Genomic DNA, 7,660 nt, shown 5'->3' on the forward strand with positions numbered 1-7,660 from the left:
TATAGGCACTCTTTTTTTTAATTCTGCCTTTAAAAAATTCTTGTGTTACATAGAGGGAGGTACTTGGGGTGCTCGATTTGTATCACAGAGGCCAGCATGAGATGAATACACAAAAAGGAGGACTAAACAGTGCCTTTAAATTCCTATGAGAAAACACAACTTGGTATTTTATATAACGTGACTTGAAAAGCTGTGCTCTTGGAAATAATGCTTATTTCAGGTGTAAAGGGTAATTTCATGGAATGGTTGACTTCTGCCTGCTTGTTCTTCCATTTTGGGTCTCAAATTTGATCTCATGGCACACTTAAAGAAATTACTAAAATTCTGTGGCACACCCCAAAATATATTTTTTGCTGATCTCACAAAAACAGGTTATAATTCTGATTCATTCACACCAAATGGTTATTGTTGTGTTGGCTGTTGTCATTTTTTAAATTCGACAGTGTAAGGGAAAAGAGGTCAGTGCCCCTGACTAAATAGTTGGGCATTGCATATATAAAAAATTCTTGCCACACACTGGTTGAAAATGGATGGCTTAACATAATGTGTTCAAGTCTAAACTATGCTAAGGTATGTATAAGTACTTCGTTTCTTTTTTTGACTGAATAATATTTCATTTTATGGATATATCACTTTTCCGTCCACATTTTCGCTTATTTGGTCAACGAACATGTGGGTTGTTTCCACTTTTTGGCTCTTATGAATAATGCTGCTGTGAACATTCATGTACAAATCTTTGTGACAGCATTTGTTTCCAGTTCTCTGGGATATACAGGTTGTGGCAGAAGTAATACCTGCTTGAGTGTGGTTGGTAGGGTAATAATATGGGTGTAATAATTTATAGTTGTCATTTGAACATTTCACCTAACATGTCAGGTGGTATGCTTGAGTGTGATGTTATTACATTACAGAATTACATGCTTATGATTTTGTAATAAAAGATTTTGTAATAAAAAGGGGCATTATTTGTGCCAGACCCTGTATCATCTAGGAGTAGAATTGTTGGTGTAGTACTCTATGTGTAACCTTTTGAGGAACTGCCAAACTGTTTTCCATAGCAGTTACATCATTTTCTATTTCTACCAGTAATGGATGAGGATTCCAAATGCTTTACATCCTCGCCAGTATATACTTACTTTCTGTCTTTGATTGTAGCCATCCTAATAGACACAAAGTGACATCTCATTGTGGTTTTTACTTGCATTTCCCCAATGACTAATCATGTTTGTATGTTTTTAATTTTGTATTTTGAATAACCTTTAGGTTTACAGAAAAGTTTCAAAAGTAGTGCAGAGAGATGCCATATGTACTTGGGTCAAATTCTGAACTACATATTATATTCCATTGGCCTATAGTATCCGTTTACTCATGTACACAGTCACACTACTTTCATTATAGGAGATTTATGTTATGTTTTAATGTCTGGCATTACTTGTCCTCCCTGCTAGGTGTTCTTTTTCAGTGCTTCCTAATGGTTCTTGCATATTCATTTCTCTACAAGAACTTTAGTATCAACTTAACTATGAAATAACCTTCATATTTTTTTAATGCCAACTGGAGTTGCATTGGACTTATAAATTGACTTAGGGGAATTAAAACTTTTAAATGTTGTTATCTTAGCCAAGAACAGGGAAGGGATTTCCAGTTTTACAGTATGCTTTTGTGTCTTTCAGGAACATTTCAAACTTGTCCTTGTACATGTTTTGCCCAATTCTGGCTAAAATATTTCTAAGCATTTAATCTTCTTTGCTGCTCTTGTAAATGGGATTTTCCTTACCATGATGTCTTCTGTGTATTGTTTTATACATGAAAGCTATTGATTCTGTGTGCTGATTTTTTTATCCTGTTACTTTACAGAATTGTTTTATTGTTTCAGTTGGTTTTATCATTGATACTCTGGGTTTTTCAAAGAGGAATATCACATCATCTTCAACTAAAGGTAGTTCTACTTCCTCTTTTTCCCATTCTTATGCCTCTAATTGACCGCTTTTGTCTAATTAAGAGTAGTAGCTCTCTTTCCCTTTCTCCTCTCATAATCACTTTTCTTTCCTTTGGTTTTCTCATATTCTTTTTCTTTTTCCCCTTCTTTACTACTCCATTTCTCGTTCTGCTTTTAGTATCCTTTGCTCTCTTGCTGGTGACATTGCTGTGGTGGTCGGGGGCGTTACTTGTTTTGGTGTTGTTTTGTGCTGTTTTGCTTTGTTCTGTCAGCACCAATACAACAGCATATAACATGTGGGGGGGATTGGGCTTCTTAACCAGCCAGAAGGAGGGGAGTTCCCACCAATGAATCAGAAAATAATAATCAGGACCCAAATACAACAGGAGAGACCACATATCCCACACAAGAATCGTTTCTAGTGCATCCAGATCAGGAGATCAAGGACTGCACCACTGGGTCCCACAGGTCTTTTAACACACATGGCCACTCCACCAGACAGAGAGTCAAAATAAATCAATTTAATACATCAAAGCAAACACAAGAGACAATTGAAATGGGGAGACTAAGAAACAACCCCCAAACAGAAAAGAAAATATTCAGAAAAGAGCTAATTGAAATTGAGTCAAGCAATTTATCAGACATAGAGTTTTAAAGTAATGGTTATAAGGATGCTCGAGGAACTTAGAATTACAAGGAACTTAGTGAGACCTACATTAGCATGAGAAAGCACATAGAAACCGTGAATAAGAACCAGTTGGAAGTGAAGAATGCAATATCTGAAATGAAGAATACACTAGTAGGGATTAAAACCAGGTGAGACAAAAAAGAGGATCAAATCAGCAAGTTGGAAGACAAGGTATAAAAATACAACCAATTAGAGTAACAAAAGGAAAAAAGATTAAAAAAGAATGAGGATAGTTTAAGGGAGCTTTGGGACAATATGAAAGATAACAATATTTGCATCAAAGGGATACCAGAGGAGAAGAAAGGGAGCAAGGGATAGAAAACCTGTTTGAAAAGGTAATGAGAGAAAAGTTCCCTAACTTGGCAAGGGAAAAAGTCACACAAGTCTAGAAAGCAGAGAGGGTTCCAATCAAGATGAACCTAGAGTCCCACTCCACGACACACTACAATCAAAGTGACAAAATTTAAAGACAAAGAAACAATCTTAAAGGCATCAAGAGAGAAATAGCTAGTAACATACAAGGGAGCTCCAATAAGGCTATCAGCTGATTTCTCAACAGAAACACTATAAGCCAGAAGGGATTGGCACAAAATATTCTAAGTAATGAAACGCAAAGACGTGCAACCAAGACTACTTTATCCAGCAAGCCTCTCATTTAAAATGGAAGGTGAAACAAAGATCTTCCCAAACAAAAGAAAGCTAAAAGAGTACATCTCCACCAAGTAGCAGTGCAAGACATGCTGAACAGACTAATGTAAAAAGAAGGAGAGAAAGACAGACAGACAGACAGACAGACGGGGGGGGGGGGAGGAACATAGGTACAAAGGGAAAGAAATGGCAACGAATAAGGACCTATCAATATCAACCTTAAATGCAAGTGGATTAAATGCTCTAATCAAAAGACAGAGTAGCTGAATGGATAAGAAAACATGACCCACATATATGCTGTCTACAAGAGACCCACCTCAGAAGAAAATATCTATATAGGCTGAAAGCAAAGTGATGAAAAAAATATTCCATGCAAATGGACATAAAATAAAAAAGCTGGGGTAACAATACTTATATTAGATAAAATAGACTTCAAAACAAAGGCCATAACAAGAGACAAAGAGGGTCACTACATAATACTTAAGAGAGTAGTCCAACAAGAGGATGTAACTCTTGTAAACATATATGCGCCCAATATAGGTGCACCTAAGTACATAAAGTACATAAAGAAGAGATTGGAGACTTTACGAAAAAGATAGACAGTAATACAGTCACTGTAGGTGATTTTAACACCCCATTGTCAACAATGAATAGATCTTCCAAACAAAAAAATCAAGAAAAATATTGCAGAATTGAACAACACTCTAGATCAAATGGATGTAATAGATATTTATAGAACATTTCACTCCAAAGAATCAAAATACACATTCTTCTCAAGTGCACATGGATCATTCTCAAATATAGACCACATGATAGGACACAAAACAAGCCTTAACAAATTCAAGGAAATCTAAATCATATCCAGAATCTTCTCAGATCACAATGGCTTAAAATTAGAAACCAACAAAACAAAACAAAACAAAAACCTTGAAAACATTCAAATACATGGAGGCTGAATAACATGTTATTAAATAATAAATGGGTTAATAATGATATCAAAGAAGAAATTGAAAAGTATCTGGAAACAAATGAATATGAATACACAACACCCCAAAACCTATAAGACACAGCAAAGGCAGTCCTGAGAGGGAAGTTAACAGCAATACAGGCCTACCTAAAGAAGATGGAAGAATCTCAAATAAACAACCTAATCTCACATCTATAAGAACTAGAGGAACAACAACAAAGACCAGAGCAAGCAGAAGGAAGGAAATAATCAAGATCAGAGCAGAATTAAATGATATAGAAATTAAAAAAAAAACAAACAATTGAAAGGATCAATGAATCCAGAAGCTGGTTCTTTGAAAAGATAAACAGAATTGACAAACCATTAACCAGACTCAAGAAGAAAGAGAGAGAGGACCCAAATAAAACAGAAATGAAACAGGAGAACTAACAACTGATACCACAGAAATACAAACGATTATAAGAAATTATTATGAACAACTATGTGCTAAGAAATTAGATGACCTAGTCAAAATTGATAAATTTCTAGAAACATATAGCCTTCCAAAACCGAATCAGGAAGAAGCAGATAACCTGAAAAAACTGATAACAACAAGCAAAATTGAAGCAGTGATCAAAAAACTCCCTGCAAACAAAATTCCTGGACCAGATGGCTTCTCAGGCAAATTCTACCAAACATTCAAAGAAGAATTAACCCTATCCTTCTGAAACTATTTCAAAAAATTCAAGAAGAGGGAAGACTCCCAAACTCTTTTCACAAGGCCAGTATTATCCTAAGCCCAAAACCAGGTAAAGATACCACAAGAAAGAAAATTACAGGCTAATATCTCTAATCAACATAGATGCCAAAGTCCTCAGCACAATACTAGCAAACTGGTTCCAACAATACATTCAACAGATCATACACCATAACCAAGTGGGATTTATCCCAAGGATACAATGATGGTACAATATTCACAAATCAATAAGTGTGATACATCACATAAACAAAATGAAAGACAAAAAATCACATGATCATATCAATAGATGCAGAAAAAGCATTTGATAAAGTGCAGCACCTATTTATGTTAAAAACACTCAGCAAAGTGGGAATAGAGGGAGCATTCCTCAACATAATAAACACTATATGTGAAAAACCTACTGCCAACATCATGTTTAATGGTGGGGGGAAGCATTTCCCTTAAGGTCAGGAACAAGACAAGTGTGTCTCCTTTCACCACTCTTATTCAACATAGTACTGGAAGTCCTAGCCATAGTGTCAGACAAGAAGAAATAAAGGCACCTAAATTGGAAAGGAGGAAGTAAAACTGTCATTATTTGCAGGTGACAGGCTAGAAAACCCTATGGGATCCACCAAAAAAACTACTTGACTTAATAAGTGAATTTGGCAAAGTACCGGGATACAAAGTCAATATTCAAAATCAATGGCATTTTTGTATACCAACAATGAACTATCAGAAAGAGAAACTAAGAAAAAATCCCATACACTATAGCAAAAAAAAAATCAAAAAATAAAGTACCCAGGAATATATTTAACCAAGTAGGTAAAAAGACCTATAGTTGGAAAACTATAGAACACTGAAGAAAGCAATTAATGAAAATACAAATAAATGGAAATATATACCCTGTTCATGGATTGTAAGGATTAACATCATTAAAAGGTCTGTACTACCTAAAGCAATCTATAGATTTAATGGAATTCCTATTAAAATACCAAAGGCATGTTTCACAGATCTAGAACAAATACTTCAAAAATTTATATGGAACCAAAAAAAGACCCTGAGTAGCCATAACAATCGTGAGAAAGAAGAACAAATTTGAAGGGAATCACAACACCTGATATCAAAATATACTACAAGGCCACAGTAATTAAAACAGTCCGGTACTGGCATAAGAACAGACACATAGATCAATGGAACATAATAGAAAGACCAGAAATAAACCCATGTCTCTATGCTCAATATTTTATAAAGGGAGCATGAACATACTATGGAGTAAAATAGCCTCTTCAAAAAATTGTGTTGGGAAAAAGGTACAGGGGATAAGTAGCATAAATGGTAGGTACAAAATAGACAGGGGGAGGTTAAGAATAGTATAGGAAATATAGAAGCCAAAGAACTTACATGTATGACTCATGTACATGAACTAAAAAGGGGGGGTGATGTGAGTGGGAGGGGGTGTGCAGGGCAGAGGGGAATAAAGGGGGGGAATGCTACAACTATAATAGCATAATCAATAAAATGTATTTAAAAAAATTCCCTCACCTAAGAAAAAAATACACTAAAATTTTGATAGCAATTCCCTTCTTATAAAAAAATGGTGTTGGGAGAACTGGACTGGTACATGCAAAAAATGGACATGGACAATGGTGTGGGGAAGGACTGTGGGAGCAGGGGGTGGGCTGGACAGTAGAGAGCAAATGGGGGAAAATTTGGACAACTGTAATAGAATAAACAATAAAAAATAGAAATAAAAAAGAAAGGAACAGTAATTTGAAGTTTATACCAGCTGTAATGCAGGTTATTCTGACTTTAAGGTAGCATCACACGGCATACTTCTAAGTCCATTCCAGAGATATTCCATTTTATTTATCTCTGTCTGTTTTATAGATCCGTGCAATCTCTCGCACTAAGGGGTCATCTGGGTTTGGATCACGCAGCAGTGAACAAATGGATGAAGGAACTTTAGAGAGAGTTAAAGCAAGAAACTACCGTGACCTTAGAATAGTGAGACAAATGATACCATTACTATTAATATTTGGATGACAAATTCTTGTAAATGCAACCTTAGGTGGTTTAAAGGGGTAGTCTGTAGGAAGATAAATTGTCAAAAAAAAATGCACTGCCTTGATATGGGCTGTCATTAGGTCCCACAATTGTGACTTGCTGATGAAACCTATCATCCCCAAGTGGATCTACAGAAATTGTACCAGAGGGTCATGGGCCAAATCACTAAGTTCCTTATGAATCCATTCCAGTGCCATAGTCTGTGCTCTGCATCTGGCTCCTCACTGTCTCAGTCCGTGTTCAAAGGTCCGGCCCAAACTCTTCATTATCCCAGCAGCAGGGAAGGATTGTCTTTTCGTCTCACACTGGCTCTGCCAGACACAGGCGCTGAGAGGCCAGTGCCTCCCTCAAGCCAGGACCTTGGCCTTGGCCTTCTCTCCAGGCTTGGCCTGGCATCCTGCCTCCATCGCTACTCCCCACATAATCTGTATGGTGTGTATCCTACTGTAGGTAAATGTTAGATGTGAGATCCTCCAGCATTAGAAACAATCTCTATGAAATGTTTTTAAACGGTTATAATCTGGTCCTTGTAATTATCCAAAACCATCCAAGCCCCCATGTATTGTACTTCCTACAATAAATGCAAAGAACAATGCCACTCAGAGAGTGTCAGGGGGTAAGTCCGGGGCATGA

The 7,660-nt window shown here is 36.4% G+C and overlaps 1 pseudogene; it reads right to left on the bottom strand.

Annotated features, from left to right (window-relative positions):
- Window positions 1-6,783: 6,783 nt before the first annotated feature.
- On the bottom strand, window positions 6,784-7,224 carry LOC112299365 (ubiquitin-conjugating enzyme E2 D2 pseudogene; annotated as a pseudogene).
- Window positions 7,225-7,660: the final 436 nt, after the last annotated feature.

The sequence above is a fragment of the Desmodus rotundus genome, chromosome 1 (genome assembly GCF_022682495.2).
Source record: "Desmodus rotundus isolate HL8 chromosome 1, HLdesRot8A.1, whole genome shotgun sequence".
In the NCBI taxonomy this organism is placed as follows: domain Eukaryota; kingdom Metazoa; phylum Chordata; class Mammalia; order Chiroptera; family Phyllostomidae; genus Desmodus; species Desmodus rotundus.